At 38.4% G+C, this 19,992-nt stretch overlaps 1 long non-coding RNA gene across 1 annotated transcript; it reads right to left on the reverse strand.

The window, feature by feature from the left end:
* Positions 1-631: 631 nt before the first annotated feature.
* On the reverse strand, positions 632-16,858 carry LOC123927137. The gene is made up of 3 exons (XR_006815354.1): positions 16,674-16,858; positions 16,449-16,575; positions 632-667 (listed from the first exon to the last, which is right to left on the reverse strand). It is a non-coding gene; the product is annotated as an uncharacterized LOC123927137 (long non-coding RNA).
* Positions 16,859-19,992: the final 3,134 nt, after the last annotated feature.

Below are 19,992 nucleotides of genomic sequence, written 5' to 3' on the forward strand. Positions count from 1 at the left end.
TTTGTTGGTGCATAGAAAATGTGTGTCTGTTCCTCTGACTGAGCTGTGGAGCTTTCAGACTGGGAGTCTTCTTTCTTTGTCCTCTGGACTTTTATGCCCTTCCAGCCTTGCTGTTGTTGGCACTTCACCTCTTTTGCCTCGACCTTCCTTGTTCTGTTTCTACACGATAGTGTAGTGCAGCATGCATAACTGGCTCACATATCATCCTCCATTCCTCCAGTTCAATTGGCTGCTGCTCTTCCTAATCTTGTTATAAAGGAGCAAAGAGCACCCCAAACTATTGGCCACCACATTATGGGGATCAAATGGAGTACACCCCTAATCAACATGCAGTATCCCAAGGGTTCCTGTAGACATAAACTGACAAATCACTTTCCCACAGGTTCCCAGATAAAAATTGATAGTGGGGAACAAATTCTTTGATCTTTAAGTGGACCCACGTGCAACATATTTGTCTGTAAACTAATTTGTTAATTTAATTAAGGTAGATATGTCTTTAGAATTATCAGCAATAAATATAAGATTTTTGTTCTACCAATTTTTACTGAAAGTCAGATAAGCTCATGGGAATTTCTGTTGCATTTTGTCATCAAAAAGATGACTTAATAGGGAGGGCACATACTGCATGGGCACTGGGTGTGATGCCAAAACAATGAACACTGTTATGCTGTAAATAAACAAAAAAAAAGGATGGCTACTTTTGTCTCTCTCAAACTTTTCATGGATAATAGTTAAAATATACATATGTTAAATAAATGAAAATATTTATATACAAAACTTCAATACCTTTCAAAATCTTTGCTATCCTAAACCTTTGAACGTTTTCTAAGTTAATGATAAGTTGTATTGTATTGTATTCATTGAATAATAAAGTCTATTCCAAATTTAAAAAAAGTAAAACATTGATAACTGAAGATAGTTTTGTGCTTTTTGGCTTCAAAGGTGGGGAAATTAAAAATACTTGTTTTTGCCTGTAAACACTTTATATGCTTTTTTTTCCTGAAAGACTGTACTAGGGAAAAACATAAGTTTTTAGAATTATAAAATATATTGATGAATTTTAGATCTAAAGACTTCTGGTATAAGTGACAGTTCAGAATTTATTACTGAATTTTTACTAGAGATTAAAGTTTCTAGAAGTTTAAATTCTTCTAAATGTGATTAAGACTGATGAAAACAAGAAAAGCCATTTATATTCAAGAAAATATTTTTAATAAGAAATATATAAAGAATGGGAATACATATTAATGGGGGAAAGTAATTTTGTCTTGAAACGAGACTGGTTGTTTGGTAAGAAAAGGCTTAGGATAAATTATGAAGAAGAGACTTGTAGGAAGTTTGTGAAATGGAAGTCTACAAAATACTTTTTATGTGATCAGGTTTGTGGTTGAAATGAATGGATTTTGAAGTACATTGGTATAAGATGAAAATTCTGTTCTACTCTTTGTTAAAAAGACAGAGTTTCTCTTCTTTTCTTTTTTGTCTTCTTTTATTAAGACAATGTAAAAAAAAAAGTTTTCCTTTCTCTTTTTTTTCTTTTTTTTCATTTTATTTATTTTTTCAGTGTAACAGTATTCATTCTTTTTGCACAACACCCAGTGCTCCATGCAAAACGTGCCCTCCCCATTACCCACCACTTGTTCCCCCAAACTCCCACCCCTGACCCTTCAAAACCCTCAGGTTGTTTTTCAGAGTACATAGTCTCTTATGGTTCGCCTCCCCTCCCCAATGTCCATAGCCCGCTCCCCCTCTCCCAATCCCACCTCCCCCCAGCAACCCCCAGTTTGTTTGGTGAGATTAAGAGTCATTTATGGTTTGTCTCCCTCCCAATCCCATCTTGTTTCATTTACTCTTCTCCTATCCCCCTACCCCCCCATGTTGCTTCTCCATGTCCTCATATCAGGGAGATCATATGATAGTTGTCTTTCTCCGATTGACTTATTTCACTAAGCATGATACACTCTAGTTCCATCCACGTCGTCGCAAATGGCATGATTTCATTTCTTTTGATGGCTGCATAGTATTCCATTGTGTATATATACCACATCTTCTTTATCCATTCATCTGTTGATGGACATCTAGGTTCTTTCCATAGTTTGGCTATTGTAGACATTGCTGCTATAAACATTCGGGTACACGTGCCCCTTCGGATCACTATGTTTGTATCTTTAGGGTAAATACCCAGTAGTGCAATTGCTGGGTCATAGGGTAGTTCTATTTTCAACATTTTGAGGAACCTCCATGCTGTTTTCCAGAGTGGTTGCACCAGCTTGCATTCCCACCAAGAGTGGAGGAAGGTTCCCCTTTCTCCACATCCTCTCCAGCATCTGTCATTTCCTGACTTGTTAATTTTAGCCATTCTGACTGGTGTGAGGTGATATCTCATTGTGGTTTTGATTTGTATTTCCCTGATGCCGAGTGACGTGGAGCACTTTTTCATGTGTCTCTTGGCCATCTGGATGTCTTCTTTGCAGAAATGTCTGTTGATGTCCTCTGCCCATTTCTTGATTGGATTGTTTGTTCTTTGGGTGTTGAGTTTGCTAAGTTCCTTATAGATTTTGGATACTAGCCCTTTATCTGATATGTCGTTTGCAAATATCTTCTCCCATTCTGTCAGTTGTCTTTTGGTTTTGTGAACTGTTTCCTTTGCTGTGCAAAAGCTTTTGATCTTGATGAAATCCCAATAGTTCCTTTTTGCCCTTGCTTCCCTTGCCTTTGCCGTTGTTCCTAGGAAGATGTTGCTACGGCTGAGGTCGAAGAGGTTGCTGCCTGCATTCTCCTCAAGGATTTTGATGGATTCCTTTCTAACATTGAGGTCCTTCATCCATTTGGAGTCTATTTTCATGTGTGGTGTAAGGAAGTGGTCCAATTTCATTTTTCTGCATGTGGCTGTCCAATTTTCGCAGCACCATTTATTGAAGAGGCTGTCTTTTTTCCATTAGACATTCTTTCCTGCTTTGTCGAAGATTAGTTGACCATAGAGTTGAGGGTCGATTTCTGGGCTCTCTATTCTGTTCCACTGATCTATGTGTCTGTTTTTGTGCCAGTACCATGCTGTCTTGATGATGACAGCTTTGTAATAGAGCTTGAAGTCCGGAATGGTGATGCCACCAACTTTGGCTTTGTTCTTCAATATTCCTTTGGCTATTCGAGGTCTTTTCTGGTTCCATATAAATTTTAGGATTATTTGTTCCATTTCTTTGAAAAAATGGATGGTATTTTGATAGGGATTGCATTAAATGTGTAGATTGCTTTAGGTAGCATAGACCTTTTCACAATATTTATTCTTCCAATCCAGGAGCATGGAACATATTTCCATTTTTTTGTGTCTTCCTCAAATTCTTTCATGATTACTTTATAATTTTCTGTGTATAGATTCTTAGTCTCTTTGGTTAGTTTTATTCCTAGGTATCTTATAGTTTTGGGTACAATTATAAATGGGATTGACTCCTTAATTTCTCTTTATTCTGTCTTGTTGTTGGTGTACAGAAATGCAACTGATTTCTGTGCATTGATTTTATATCCTGACACTTTACTGAATTCCTGTACACGTTCTAGCAGTTTTGGAGTGGAGTCTTTTGGGTTTTCCACATATAGTATCATATCATCTGCGAAGAGTGATAGTTTGACTTCTTCTTTACCAATTTGGATGCCTTGAATTTCTTTTTGTTGTCTGATTGCTGAGGCTAGGACTTCTAGTACTATGTTGAATAGCAGTGGTGATAATGGACATCCCTGCCATGTTCCTGACCTTAACGGAAAAGCTTTCAGTTTTTCTCCATTCAGAATGATATTTGCGGTGGGTTTTTCATAGATGGCTTTGATAATATTGAGGTATGTGCCCTCTATCCCCACACTTTGAAGAGTTTTGATCAGGAAGGGATGCTGTACTTTGTCAAATGCTTTTTCAGCATCTATTGAGAGTATCATATGGTTCTTGTTCTTTCTTTTATTAATGTGTTCTATCATATTGATTGATTTGCAGATGGTGAACCAACCCTGCAGCCCTGGAATAAATCCCACTTGATCGTGGTGAATAATCCTTTTAATGTACTGTTGAATCCTATTGGCTAGTATTTTGGCGAGAATTTTTGCATCTGTGTTCATCAAGGGTATTGGTCTGTAGTTCTCTTTTTTGGTGGGATCCTTGTCTGGTTTTGGGATCAAGGTGATGCTGGCCTCATAAAATGAGTTTGGAAGTTTTCCTTCCGTTTCTATTTTTTGGAACAGTTTCAAGAGAATAGGAATTAGTTCTTCTTTAAATGTTTGGTAGAATTCCCCTGGGAAGCCGTCTGGCCCTGGGCTTTTGTTTGTTTGGAGATTTTTGATGATTGTTTCAATCTCCTTACTGGTTATGGGCCTGTTCAGGTTTTCTATTTCTTCCTGGTTCAGTTGTGGTAGTTTCTATGTCTCTAGGAATGCATCCATTTCTTCCAGATTGTCCAATTTGTTGGCGTAGTGTTGCTCATAGTATGTTCTTATAATTGTCTGTATTTCTTTGGTGTTAGTTGTGATCTCTCCTCTTTCATTCATGATTTTATTGATTTGCCTCCTTTCTCTTTTCTTTTTGATGAGTCTGGCCAGGGGTTTATCAATCTTATTGATTCTTTCAAAGAACCAGCTCCTAGTTTCATTGATTTTTTCTATTGTGTTTTTTTGGTTTCTATTTCATTGATTTCTGCTCTGATCTTTATGATTTCTCTTCTCCTGCTGGGTTTAGGGTTTCTTTCTTGTTCTTTCTCCAGCTCCTTTACACGTAGGGTTAGGTTGTGTACTTGAGACCTTTCTTGTTTCTTGAGAAAGGCTTGTACCTCTATATATTTTCCTCTCAGGACTGCCTTTGCTGTGTCCCACAGATTTTGAACTGTTGTGTTTTCATTATCATTTGTTTCCATGAATTTTTTCAATTCTTCTTTAATTTCCTGGTTAACCCATTCATTCTTTAGAAGGATGCTGTTTAGTCTCCATGTATTTGGGTTCTTTCCAGCTTTCCTCCTGTGATTGAGTTCTAGCATCAGAGCATTGTGGTCTGAAAATATGCAGGGAATAATCCTAATCTTTTGATACCGGTTGAGACCTGATTTGTGACCCAGGATGTGATCTATTCTGGAGAAGGTTCCATGTGCACTAGAGAAGAATGTGTATTCTGTTGCTTTGGGATGAAATGTTCTGAATAGATCTGTGATGTCCATCTGGTCCAGTGTGTCATTTAAGGCCTTTATTTCCTTGTTGATCTTTGGCTTGGATGATCTGTCCATTTCAGTGAGGGGAGTGTTCAAGTCCCCTACTATTATTGTATTATTATTGATGTGTTTCTTTGATTTTTGTTATTAATTGGTTGATATAGTTGGCTGCTCCCACGTTAGGGGCATAGATATTTAAAATTGTTAGATCTTCTTGTTGGACAGACCCTTTGAGTAGGATATAGTGTCCTTCCTCATCTCTTATTATAGTCTTTGGCTTAAAATCTAATTGATCTGATATAAGGGTTGCCACCCCAGCTTTCTTCTGATGACCATTAGCATGGTAAATTGTTTTCCACCCCCTCATTTTAAATCTGGAGGTGTCTTCGCGTCTAAAATGGGTTTCTTGTAGGCAACATACTGATGGGTTTTGTTTTTTTATCCATTCTGATACCCTGTGTCTTTTGATTGGGGCATTTAGCCCATTAACATTCAGGGTAACTATTGAGAGATATGAATTTAGCGACATTATTAGCCTGTAAGGTGACTGTTACTGTATATTGTCTCTGTACCTTTCTGATCTACTACTTTTAGGCTCTCTCTTGGCTTAGAGGACCCCTTTCAATATTTCCTGGAGAGCTGGTTTGGTGTTTGCAAATTCTTTCAGTTTTTGTTTGTCCTGGAAGCTTTTGATCTCTCCTTCTATTTTCAATGATAGCCTAGCTGGATAGAGTATTCTTGGCTGCATGTTTTTCTCGTTGAGTGCTCTGAATATATCATGCCAGCTCTTTCTGGCCTGCCAGGTCTCTGTGGATAAGTCTGCCGCCAATCTAATATTTTTACCATTGTATGTTACAGACTTCTTTTCTCAGGCTGCTTTCAGGATTTTCTCTTTGTCACTAAGACTTGTAAATTTTACTATTAGGTGACGGGGTGTGGACCTATTCTTGTTGACTTTGAGGGGGGTTCTCTGCATCTCCTGGATTTTATTGCTTGTTCCCTTTGCCATTTTAGGGAAATTCTCTCCAATGATTCTCTCCAGTAGACCTTCTGCTCCCCTCTCTGTTTCTTCTTCTTCTGGAATCCCAATTATTCTAATGTTGTTTCGTCTTATGGTGTCACTTATCTCTCGAATTCTCCCCTCATGGTCCAGTAGCTGTTTGTCCCTCTTTTGCTCGGCTTCCTTATTCTCTGTCATTTGGTCTTCTATATCATTAATTCTTTCTTCTGCCTCATTTATCCTAGCAGTGAGAGCCTCCATTTTTGATTGTACCTCATTAATAGCTTTCTTGATTTCAACTTGGTTAGATTTTTGCTCTTTAATTTCTCCAGAAAGGGCTTTAATATCTCCAGAGAGTGTTTCTCTAATATCTTCCATGCCTTTTTCGAGCCCGGCTAGAATGTTCAGAATCGTCATTCTGAACTCTTGATCTGACATATTACCCATGTCTATGTTGATTATGTCCCTAGCCTTCGGTACTGTCTCTTGTTCTTTTGTTTGTGTTGATTTTTTCCGCCTTGTCATTTTGTCCAGATAAGAGAATATGAAGGAGCAAATAAACTACTAAAAGGGTGGCAAAGACCCCGGAAAAATGCACTGTAACCAAATCAGAAGAGACCCCAAATTGTGGGGGGGAGAAAGGGGATAAGAACAGCTTCTGAAAAAAAAAAGAAAAAAAAGAAAGAAAGAAAAAAATTTAAAAAATAAAACAAATAAAAAATATAAAAAAGAAAGAAAAAATATATATATTTAGATGAACTAGTCAAAAAATGTTAAAAAAGAAAAGGGTAAAAGTTTAAAAAAAATTTAGCCGAAGAAGAAAAAAGAAAAAAGAAAAAAAAATTGAAAAAAGAAAAAAAAATTGAAGTAGCCGCAAGACTAAAGAATCATGGGGAGAAAGCCATGAGTTCCGTGCTTTGCTTTCTCCTCCTCTGGAATTGCTCTGCTGTCTTAGGAATTGAATCTGTTTTCTCCTTGATAGATGAACTTTGTCCTGGCTGGATATTTTGTTGATCTTCTGGGGGAGGGGCCTGTTGTAGTGACTCTCAAGTGTCTTTGCCCGAGGCGGGATTGCACAGCCCTTACTGGCGGCCGGACTAAGTAATCGGCTCGGGTTCACTTTTGGGAGCTTCTGTTCCCTGAACGCTTTCCGAAGAGTTCCGGAGGATGGGAATGAAAATGGCGGCCTCCCAGTCTCCGGCCCGGAGGAGCCGAGAGCCTGGGACCCCACTCCTCAGTGCGCCCCCAGAGGACAGCACCCAATCACTCCCTTATCCCCAGCCTCTAGCCGCGCTCCGAGCTCACCCAGCCCACGACCAGTTCAAGGTAACCCCGAGCTGAGAGTTTAGTCCTCAGCTCTGTCTCTCCAGCCAGCTTCTCCGTTCTAATACCTGCGAGCTCTCCGACACTACAACACCCCCGATCCTTCTGTGACCCTGCGGGGCCTGGGGCCATGGTGGCCCCACGTGGGCTTCACCCCGGTTTAGCCCCTGGAGCAATGTCCCTCAGTGGAACAGACTTTTAAAAGTCCTGATTTTGTGCTCCATTCCTCCGCCGCTTGCCGGGAGCCGGCCCCTCCCCCCGCGGTCTATCTTCCCGTAGTTTTAGATTCACTTCTCCGCCAGTCCTACCTTTCAGAAAGTGGTTGATTTTCTGTTTCTAGAGTTTCTGTTCTTCTTCTCTTCGCTCTCCCGTTGGATTTGTAGGTGTTTGCAATGTTTAGATAAGCTATCGAGCTGATCTCCTGCTACCTGATGTAGTCTCAGGCTGCTACTTCTCCGCCATCTTGACTCCTCCCCTCCTTTCTCTTTTTTTCTGCCTGGAAAACCAGGTGCTTTTGATTGTTTGTTTTCTTTATTTGTATGTATGTTTGTTTGTTTGATTTTTTGTTTGTTTGTTGTTACTGTTGCCTTTTATTTTGTTTTATTTCCTTTATTTAGTTAAAAACCCACAACTTATATTTTTCTTAACATCAGGTCTTCATTACTTAAGAAAATTAAACATTCTCAGAGCCCCTCAGGGGTCAGTTGTAGAGCATTCAATCTTGAACTTAGGGTTTTAAATTCAAGCTCCACATTGGCTATGGAGCCTAAATTAATTAATTAAATAATTAATTAATTAAATTCCATCATTGAAGGAGCTATGTATTGCAGAAAATAAACAATTTACTGTAGAATCCCTTATTGTCACCTTGGTTAAACATAAATATTAGATTTATAACGATCTAACATATTTTAGGCATCTTATTTAAACTTTCTAGGATATTTTGAAAATATTTTATTTATATATTTCACAGAGACAAATAGGGAGAGAGAGAGAGGAGAAGCAGGTGGAGCAACAGGCAGAGAGAGGAAAAAGAAGGTTCCCTTCTGAGTAGGGAGTCTGATGTAGGCTCAGTAGAGGGCTAGATTCTAGGACATCCAGACCCCAGGACCCCAGTACCATGACCAGAGCTGAAAGCAAATGATTAACAAACTGAACCACTCAGGTGCCCCAAACTTTCTGATATTTTTAAACAAACTCTAAAAGATTTAAATGGTAGATGAAGTTCTTTTTACTCATCATGCTTAGTTGGCATGTGAAGATCCTTGAGCAGCATTCTCATAACAATAATGCTAAGCCTTAAGTTGTATTGTACAGGTAAATGCTGTAACTATTCTAGAAAATATATGAAATTCATGAAATTACAATATGTCCTGGTAAAGAAGTCTTTAATTGATTATAGAAATGTTTGTTGTGTCACAGAAATAATCATATTTCCTCTTCAACTTAATTATAATAAATTATCATATTAGATCTTTAACCAAATCTATTTCTGAATTATTTTTTATTTACTGTTATTGTACTGATGTTTTTTCAAAATTGGTTCTGCCTTCAAGGCAATTCATGGAAAGGGTTTTTGACAAATACAGGTGTTTGATATATTTGAAATCATAAAAAAGATCTGGGTAAGAATTTCCAGAACTAATAGAAAAGCTACATTTAAAATAAATCCAAAAATATAGAAATAAATTAATGAAGGAAAATGAGAAAATATCCCATTGTGAAGAAATTGAAGCATTTATCTTTTCTCGCTAACTGAACACCGTAGAATTCAGAAACTCTCAGTGATTATTCTTTCTTCCTAGGCAATTATAATCATTTGCATATGTTCCATGAGAATGTGTTCTCCTAGCAGCAAGACACCACTGGAATCTGGTTATATTGCAAAGGCTTCAGCTGGAATGTCACGTGTGAATGAGGTCTGCATAGTCTTCAAAATGATAAGACAGCTTTAAGGAATTAAGGTTGAGGTTTTGAAGCCAATAAAATCCCTTGTAAATTTGGCCTGATATCTTGTTATGGAGTTCCTAGTTGTCTAACCAGGTGTGTAAAGAATGGCACTTCCTGGAAGATGCAGGAAGTACTGAAGACCTCTAGAGGAATACAACTTCTATAGGTATTGCCAGCAAGTCTAATGTAAAATATTTGGCTTGGATCTGGCCCCCCAAAATTTCAATCTAGAGATTCCTTATGAAAAATTCCAAACAAAGCAGATTTTAAAGAATCCATATAAACAATCAGTGTTCTTGCTGAGCTTACATAAATAATTAGGCTAACTTTGTTAAAAACTGGATTTGCTTTACAAACAAATTAGTCCTGATTTGGCTATCTCCAGAAATGATGGTAAATTTAGAGAGGAAAAAAAGGTGTTTCATTAAAGTATCTGTTTAGATGTTAGATTCTAGTTTTGATTATCTTTCAATGTTTGTTTTTTGTCTGAGCTAGAACCAGGCTAAATTCAGAGAGATTGCCATAATAGCTCACATAGAGACCATGTTCTTGTTTGTTACCCCATGGAGATAATAAAAGGTACCCAATAGGCATATGAATATTTAAACATGTGGGCAATGGGATGGATTTCACAGTTGTGTAAATCACCTGTCTCCTAGGGGCGCCTGGGTGGCTCAGTGGGTTAAAGCCTCTGCCTTTCGCTCAGGTCATGATCCCAGGGTCCTGGGATCGAGCCCCGCATCGGGCTCTCTGCTTGGCAGGGAGCCTGCTTCCTCCTCTCTGTCTCTGCCTGCCTCTCTCCCTACTTGTGATTTCTATCTGTCAAATAAATAAATAAAATCTTTAAAAAAAAAATCACCTGTCTCCTTGATTGATTCTACATGCCTGGGTAACAAAATTGTGCCTTAAAAGTCAGAGTGTACCCCATTCAATGAGGTTAAATATGGACTTGTAGAAATAATGACCTTTCATATAATAGCACTGGAAAATGTACTTGGGAATGCTCTTATCTTCTGGAACAATTCATCTCCTACTTTTCAGTGAGTCTTCATAATTAAGATACAGTTACATATGGACATCAGGTTTCATGATAGTTTTATCTCTTAGCCATATTTGTCCTGGAAGACATCATTTATTGACATAAATTACAAGTAGATACTTTAGCCAAGTACAAGTGGCCACCTTAAATCAGGCCCAATATGAAAACACCCCAATACTAGTGCATACAGGGATATTTCTATCACTAAAAAAGAATGTTTCTTACTGTCTTATGCTAAATGTTACATGGACTCTCCAGGCCATGGGAGGCCTTTCTCTTATCCTCAAATTATCACAATTTTAACTGAATATGCCAACCAACAAATTGGCTCTGATGACAAATTTCCCAACTACATATTCCTTCTTATGAATAAACTCAGGAAGGATTATGTCAAGTATGGAGTGGATATATGTGACTTACTCCAACAATAAGAAATTTAAGCCAAGGGCCCTTTTATGCAGTGAACAGCAAAAACATATACTTGATTCATGACCCAATAGCACTTGCCAAATGGGATGACTCACCGCAGAAACCTGTGACCATACCATTAATTTACAGGGAACGGATTGGCTTGCTACTTACTGGACAAGACCATCACACATCAAATGGCTAGCATCCAATGGGACATAGTGATTATGTGGGGCAAATTTTTGACCCTGGCTTTCACTAGGCTGGGCTGAAAGAGGTACTATAGGTTATGCTTGGATGAAAGGTTGTAGCACTAAGACTATCACAAGTCCAGCTATTCTTCCATATCTAAAACAATGTTGGGCAACATTCATGTTTCTTTTTTTTAATATTTTATTTATTTGACAGAGAGAAATCACAACTAGGCAGAGAGGCAGGCCGAGAGACATGAGGAAGCAGGCTCCCTGCAGAGCAGAGAGCCCAATGTGGGGCTCGATCCCAGGTCCCTGAGATCATGACCTGAGCTGAAGGCAGAGGCTTTAACACAATGAGCCACCCACGTGCCCCAATATTCATGTTTCATTAGTATGACCATATGACACCTATTTTTCTTCCATCAGTAGGTTTAGAAGATGCCATACAGCACATGGAGACCCTTAGTAAAGGATTCAAGTGTTACACGACTCTCAAAGCAGCAAAATATTTTTAAATACTAATGTAACTCAAATGCATAAACCAATTCTACAATTGGTAGAATGGCACTAGATGTCTTTAAAAAAAAAGCACAAGGAGTATGTGCCATTAATAAAGCAGAATGTTGCATCTATGCTCCATTTTAAAAATAAAATATATCAGATTTATTTACTGATATAAATACCCAAATAACTGTTGTTAATATCCTACATTGTCATTTAATGATTGATTAAGTTCCTGGTCGGGAGGTGGATTATGGTCCACACTAAAAAGTCTCCAATTACACATTTTTTAAAAGATTTATTGTTTATTTTAAATAGAGAAAATGTGTCCATGAATGGGAGAAGGGATAGAGGGAGAGGGAGAGAGTTAATCCTCAAGCAGACTCCCTGCTGAGCAACAAGCCTGACACAGGTTTGGGTCTCTGGACCCTGCAATCATCATTTCAGCTAAAGTCAAGTCAGCTTCTTAATCAAATGAGCCACCCAAGGGCCCCTGCTTTCTGTGATTGTTCTTATTTTTATTTTAATATTAATTCTAGAGGGGCACCTGGGTGGCTCAGTATGTTAAAGCCTCTGCCTTCAGCTCAGGTCATGGTCCTGGGGTCAAGTCCTGCATTGGGCTCCTTGCTCAGTGGGGAGCCTGCTTCTCTCTCTGCCTCTGCCTGCCTTTCTGCCTTCTTGTGCTCTCTCTCTCTCTGACAAATAAATAAATAAATAAAATTTAATATTAATTCTAATATGTTGTCTCACTTTGTTGTCTCCTATTGTTGAGATACACGTAAGTAGTTCCTGACCCTTTCACCAATTTGACAGATTGTCGTTACTACTTGAAACGAATTCACCTTGATATCCACTCTGGACTCTACAACAATGGCCTTCTGTAATAGTTACTTGTACTGAGAGATTGTGACCAGTTTCAGTCAATAAGGAGGGACATTTCTATAATCCCTGTTTGGCTGAGCAAGTCACAGAAGATGAGCCCTTTACCCTTCAACAACCTTAAAGATTTCAGGACTAAAAATTGTTCTGAAAGGAACTGATGAGGGAATTAGAAAAATGTTCACTTTTAGAACAGAAATCTCTCCTATAGCTTTCGTATTATTATTTTTTAAATTTTGTTTATTTTTTTAAGAGAGACGATAAGAGCAAGGGAGGATCAGAGGAAGAAGAATGTTTACCAAGCAAGGAGCCTGACTTAAGGCTTGATCCTAGGACTCTACAATAACTACCTGAGCTGAAGGCAGATACTTAACCAAACAAGCACCCAGGCATCCTAAGCTTGCGTGATTTTAAAAAGGATGAAATACATATTGTGCAGGGGCGCCTGGGTGGCTGAGTGGGTTAAAGCCTCTGCTTTTGGCTCGGGTCATGGTCCCAAGGTCCTGAGATCGAGCCCCGCATAGGGCTCTCTGCTGAGCAAGGAGGCTGCTTCCCTCTCTCTCTCTGTCTGCGTCTCTGCCTACTTGTGTTCTTTGTCTGTCAAATAAATAAAATATTTTAAAAAATACATATTGTGCAAGTTCTTAAGGGATCTCAAGATTGCCTGCACTTTCACAATAATTAATATTGCACTGAATTATATAATCACCAGAGAAATCTTGCAAAAGTAGTTTCATAAGTACAAATTTCAAGAAAATACTTCTGGTCTAATACACCCTGCACATCCCCTCCCCTTTGAGCACTAAGCATATAGCAATCAGCTTCATACAGCAAAAGTCACCCTCTTTCTCCTCATGGATCCTGTCCTCACGCTCCTTATATAAACTTATAGGTTTTACCATTAATGTCTCAAGAATTCTATTGTTTTAAAGATTTGCTTATTTATTTAGGGAGAGAGGGAGAGAGAGCATGTTGGGCAGGGGCAGATGGAGAGAATGTTCAAGTAGATTCCCCACTGAACACAAAGCCTTACACAGGGCTTTATCTCACAAGCCATAACTCTTGCTGAAACCAAGAGCTGGAAGCTCCCCCAACTGAGTCACCTATGTGTCTCAAGAAAGAATCAGGGATTCTTTCTTGACTGTTGTACTCAATAATCTTGAAACATTCATAAGAGTGCTTATCAAGTCCACTAAGAAAAACTGCATGCCATTTCACCTTTATTTTCAAATAAAGAAATTTCATAGTTGGCAACATTAATAAGTTATAGACAGCATTGTAATAAGTTCTAAAAATATTGTATTGTGCACTTAAAAATTAAGGTGTGACTCACACTGTGTACAACACATGTGTACAACACACACATTTAAAAAGAAAAAAATGAAAGTAAAAATCAGTAAAATATTAAACTTTCCTATTAGGAAGTATCTTGCTGGAAAGATCTGTATTCTAGAAACCATAGAAAACTTATGAAAAAAAATTGAGGAAGACACAGAAAAGGGGGGAAAAACATTCAATGCATGTGGATTGGATGAACAAATATTCATCCAATATTTTAAAATGTCTATGCTACCCAAAACAATCAAAACATCTAATGCGATCTTTATCAAAATAACATCAGAATTTTTCATAGGGCTGGAACAAACAGCCCCCAAATTTCTATGGAACCAGAAAAGACCTTGGAAAGCCAAAGAAATGTTGAGAAAGGAGACCGAAGCTCGAGACATCACAATTACAGACTCCAAGCTGTATTACAAAGTTATAGTCATCAAGACAGAATAGTCCTGCTACAAAAGCAGGCATATAAATCAACAGAACAGAATAGAGAACACAAAAATGGACTCTCAACATTATGGCCAACTAGTCTTTGACAAAGCAGGAAAGAATACAAATAAGAAAAAGGAAATAGGGACTCCTGGGTGGCTCAGTTGGATAAACAGCTGTCTTTGGCTCAGGTCATGATCCTAGGGTCCTGGAATGGAGTCCTGCATTAGGCTCCCTGTTCAGTAACAAGCCTGCTTCTCCCTCTCTCTCTGCCTAATTGTGCTCTCTATCTCACTGTCAAAAAACAAAACAAAACAAAAGAAAAACAAAAACAAACAAACAAAAACTTAAAAAATAAAAGATAAACAAAATAAAGACAGTCTCTTCAACAAATATTGTTGAGAAAATTTGACAGCAATTTACAGAAGGAAACTGGATAACTTTCCTATACCATACACACATATAAACTCAAAAATTTATGAAACACCTAAATGTGATCAGGAATCCATATAATCCTAGGGGAAGAACAGAGGCAGCACCCTCTTCAACCTCAGCTGAAGCAACTTCGCTAGACATGTCTCCAAAGGCAAGAGAAGAAAATTTAAAAATGAAATTTTTGGGTCTTCATCACGATAAAAAGCTTTTGCATAGTAAAAGAAACAGTCAACAAACTAAAAGGTAACCTATAGAATGGGAGAAGATACCTGAAATTATATATCAGATAAAAGGTTAGTATCCAAAATCTATAAATAACACTCAAACTACACACACACACACACACACACACACACACACACACACACACAAACTCCAGTCAAGAAATGGAAATACCTGAACAGACATTGATCCAAGAAGAAGACATTCAAATGGTAAACAGACATGGAAAAATGCTCATATCAGAGAAAAAGAAATTCAAAGCAAAATAAGATACTGCCTCCCACCAGTCAGAATGGCTAAAATTAAGAAAACAGGAAAAAACAGATAAGGTGAGGATGTGGAGAAAGGGAAACTTTCTATCCCTATTGGTAGGAAGACAAACTGGTACAGCTACTCTGGAAAAGAGCAAGGAAGAGTATGGAAGCTCTTCAAAAAGTTAAAAATAGGGGCGCCTGGGTGGCTCAGTGGGTTAAAGCCTCTGTCTTCAGCTCAGGTCATGATCCCAGGGTCCTAGGATTGAGCCCCACCTCGGGCTCTCTGTACAGCAGCAAGCCTGCGTTCTTTCCTCTCTCTCTGTCTGCCTCTCTGCCTACGTGTGATCTCTGTCTGTCAAATAAAAAAAGTTAAAAATATAGTCTCCCTACCCCCAGCAATTGCACTATTGGGTATTGGTACACAAGGTAAAAACACAGTGATCTGAAGGGACACTGGCTCCCCAATGTTTATAACAGCAATGTCCACAATAGCCAAACTATGGGAAGAGCCCAGATGTCCATCGACAGATGAATGGGATAAATATATCTACATATCTATCTATATCTATATCTATAGCTATTGCTATAGAAATATACATAGATGTGTGTGTGTGATGGAATATTACTCAGGCATCAAAAAAATGGAATCTTGCCATTTGCCACAATGTGGGTGAAGCTAGAGTGTATTAGGGTGCATTATACTAAGCAAATAAGTCCAAAAGCAAAAGACAAATACCATATGATTCCTCTCATATGTGGAATTTAAGAAACAACACAGATGAACATAGGGGAAATAAAGGAAAAATAAAATAAGATAAAAGCAGAGATGGAGGCAAACCATAACAGATTCTTAAGTGTGGAGAACATATTAAGGTTTTTAGATGGGAGGTGAGTGGGGAATGGGGAACTGGGTGATGGATATTAAGGAGGTACTTGATGTAATTAGCCCTAGGTGTTATATGTAACTGATGAATCATTAAATTCTACCCTTGAAACTAATAATACAGTATATGTTAACTAAATTGAATTTAAATAAAGAATTAAGAAAATGATAAAAAATTGCAACAGCACCATAGGAAGAAACATATTAAGAGCATAGATATGATTTATTAAGATAACAAATTTTTAAGATGAGTTTTATGAAAAGTTTAAGTAAGTTTTTAATAAGATATTAAGATAATAAGTTTTATCTATAATAAATAAAACTTATTAAGGGCATATTGATTAATTAATCATTAATTATGGTGGTGATTATTACATAGGTGTTTCAATTGTTTGCAAAATTTTACACTTCACTTTTTCCTCCTACTCCAGCATGTCCACCAAAGTCTTGGTAGCAGTTTTCCCTGATGACCACATGCACTGTTGTGATAAGGCTGGACTTTGCCACAAGCTTCCCTTCTTGCCCTCCCCATGTGATGATCTAGAGATATTTAAATGCAGGCACAAATTTATCAGTGCCTATTATTTATGTGCCCCACCTTCACCCCAGTAAAAATATTTGCTCCTGAGCCTTCTCACTCTTCAGTCTCCCAAAATGCTTGCTGACCCATCTCTTGGCAGATCTTCTGCCTTTATCCAGGTAATCACCTGTATGGAGTATTATGGTTTCTCTAGAAAATGTAAGAAAAATAAACTTTGTTTTCCTGAGTGTCCCATGTATCCCCCCCCATTTTGGCTGCACCTGATTGATCATCTTATCAATGAAAACAAAAAAATTATTTGAGAGGACAGGAAGCAAGATGGTGGCAGAGTAGGGGACCTCATTTTATCTGTTTCCTCAAATTTGGATATCTATGAATCCATTATGAACACAAATGAATTCACCCTGAGATGTACGAAAATATATCTGGAACTCTACAAGCAGAAAAAAACAACTACTTTTTGCAAGGAATAAGGTAAGGAATTGTGAATCTTGGGGAAATATTGGAAGATAAACAGAGGGGAAGGAATCCAACATAAACAAGCTACCCTAGTGCTATAACATCAGATATAAAATCCTTAGAAATCTGCTCTACTGTGAGACATTCTTTTCTGCAAAGGGCACAGGAGATGAGTAGGACAGAATTCTAGGTGGCTTCTTGGTGTCTCAAGAGACACAGGAGGAACACGGGTGCCTGATCTGATAAAGTGCCCAAGCAGAGGAGTTAGTAAACTTAAGGTTAGTGAGCCCAGAAAGAAATCTTAGGTCCAGTAGCCATAAACCACAAGGTTGGCCAGTAGTGAGATCACTCTTTGCCTGAAGACCCTGAAAAGGACTGGAAGGTTCAGGCCATGTAACATCCTCTAGGAGAGACAAAACAGCTGCACCCATGACTGGGAAATAGCTTTCAAGGTAGTGTTGGACCCAGAAAGGACAGTGGGATGGCACCCAGCTATGACTTGGTAGCATTGGAATGGGATGCATGTGGGAGATTGCAACCACTTGCAATCACAAAAACACAAAGCAAAGTGTCACTTGTGGGGTCCAGGAGATGCCCCATGGGATAATTTCAGTGGGCGAGTCTGTAGGTTTGGTGCACACAGAAGTTAAGACAGTTGTCCTAAGGGTTTATTGAAGAAGGGGGAATGTAATTTTGTGGCTCTCGGCCAGAGATCCTAGCCCAACCATTTTTACTTAGACACGGCAAGCCACCTAGGAACAAAAGCAACACAATCAACTCACATTGAACCCATCCCCCTGACCTGGGGGTATGGTAACTCCACCAGGTAAAGATACTTGAGGTAAAGAGACCTGAGAAGCAGCATAGTAGGCCCCTCCCTAAGAAGACAGACTGGAATAAGATGCGAATGATTAGCTTATCCCCCAGGACTGTAAAACTCTATCACCAGGGAAAATAAAATACTGAGCTCCTGGTGTTTCCTCACAAATCATGTTTTCCTTCATTCGAAAATTTTAAATTTCATCTTTTTATGAATTTTCCTTTTGAAGGAGAAAAAAAGAGAAAAATAAAATTTTGTTTTATTTTCATATTTGGGATGTACTGTCTTCTAAGTCACAGACCTAAATTCATTCAGGAACAAATAGATCATCCTGCTTTGTCTATATTGTGAGATTATAGTCTCCCCTGTCTTTTCTTGTTTTGTTCATTTTGTCTTTGTTCACATTTCTGTAGTGTCTACATACCACTTTGGACTTTTTTGGAATGTGTTTTTCTACAGTCATGGTTGATATTTTGGGCTCTGTTCCTTCACCTATGCATCCTTCCTTAGGAAGAATGACTTGAAGGAGGAAATGATAACAAAGGAAGGAACTAGAAGTGATGTTCTCTGCCATAGAGATAATCAATATGGATATAAGAAAGATGTCACAGAGAGGATTCAGGCTACCAATTATAAAGTTAGGTAGGCTTGAAAAAAAAGCATACATGACAATACAGAATCTCTAAGGCTGGAAATGAGATCAAATCAGGTTGAATTTTAAAATGCTATTAATGAGTTGTCATTTAAATTGGTTGCTCTAACAGCTAGTGTCAGTGATGCAGAAGAAAGAATAAATGATCTAGAGGACAGACTGATGGAACGGAAGGAAGTTGAGAAAAGCAACTAATAGCCTATGAAGAAAGGCTTTGAAAACTTAATGGTTGATTGAAAAGAACCAATGTCAAAATCATTGACATCCAAGAGGGGAGTGGAAAGAGAGAGACGGCTAGAAAGTATATTCAAGCAAACCATGGCTGAGAACTTCCCTAATTTGGGAAAGGAAGCAAGCATTCATTACTAAGAGGCAGAAAGAACCCCTCCCAAAATCAATAAAAACAACTCAACACTCTGACATAATAGTGAAGCTTGCAAATCTTAGAGCAAAAAAATCTATCCTGAGAGTGGCTAGGGAGAGAGAATTCTTTATGCATGGAGAAATATCACAGTAACATCAGACCTAACCACAGAAATCTGGCAAGTAAAGAAGGGCTGGAATGATATATTCATGGCACTAAATGAGAAAAACGTGCAGTCAAGAATACTTTATACAGGAAGGCTGACATTCATAAGGGAAGGAGAAATAAAAGTCTTCCAGGACACATAGAAACTGAAAGAATATGTGACCATTGGGGTGCCTGGGTGGCTCAGTTGGTTAAGTATCTGCCTTTGGCTCAGATCATGATAGCGGGGCCCTGGGATCAAGCCCCATATCAGGCTACCGGCTCTGAGGTAAGTCTGCTTCTCTCTCACCCAACCCCCCTGCTTGTGTTTCCTTCCTCCCTGTCTCTATCTCTCTGTAAAATAAATAAACAAACAAACAAACAAACAAATAAATAAATAAATAAATAAATTTTAAAAATGTGACCACCAAGGCAGCCCTGTGAGAAACATTAAGGGGGATACTGTAAGTTAAGAGAGAGACAAGAGTCATATAGATGAGAAAGTAGCAGGAACTACAGAAACAGGGCCTTTGCAAGCAATCAATGTCACTAAATTCATATCTTTCAGTAGTTACTCTGAATCTAAATGGGCTGAATTTTCCCATCAAAAGACACAGGGTATCAGATTGGATAAAGAAAAGCAGAGCCCACGCTGCTCAGCAGGGAGCCTGCTTCCTCCTCCCTCTCTGCCTGCTTGTGATCTCTCTCTCTGTCAAAGAAATAAATAAAATCTTTAAAAAAAAGAAAAAGAAAAGCAGAGCCCATCTATATGTTTTCTATAAGAGACTAATATTGAACCAAAGACATCTCCATGTTGAAAGGGAGGGGGATGAGAATATTTTACCACACTAATGCACCTCAAAAGAAAGTTGGAGTAGCAATCCTTACTTCAGACAATTTAAACCAAAGACTGTAATAAGATATATAGAGGTACACTATCTAATACTTAAAGGTTCTATCCAGGGGCGCCTGGGTGG

The sequence above is a fragment of the Meles meles genome, chromosome 16 (genome assembly GCF_922984935.1).
Source record: "Meles meles chromosome 16, mMelMel3.1 paternal haplotype, whole genome shotgun sequence".
Lineage (NCBI taxonomy): Eukaryota > Metazoa > Chordata > Mammalia > Carnivora > Mustelidae > Meles > Meles meles.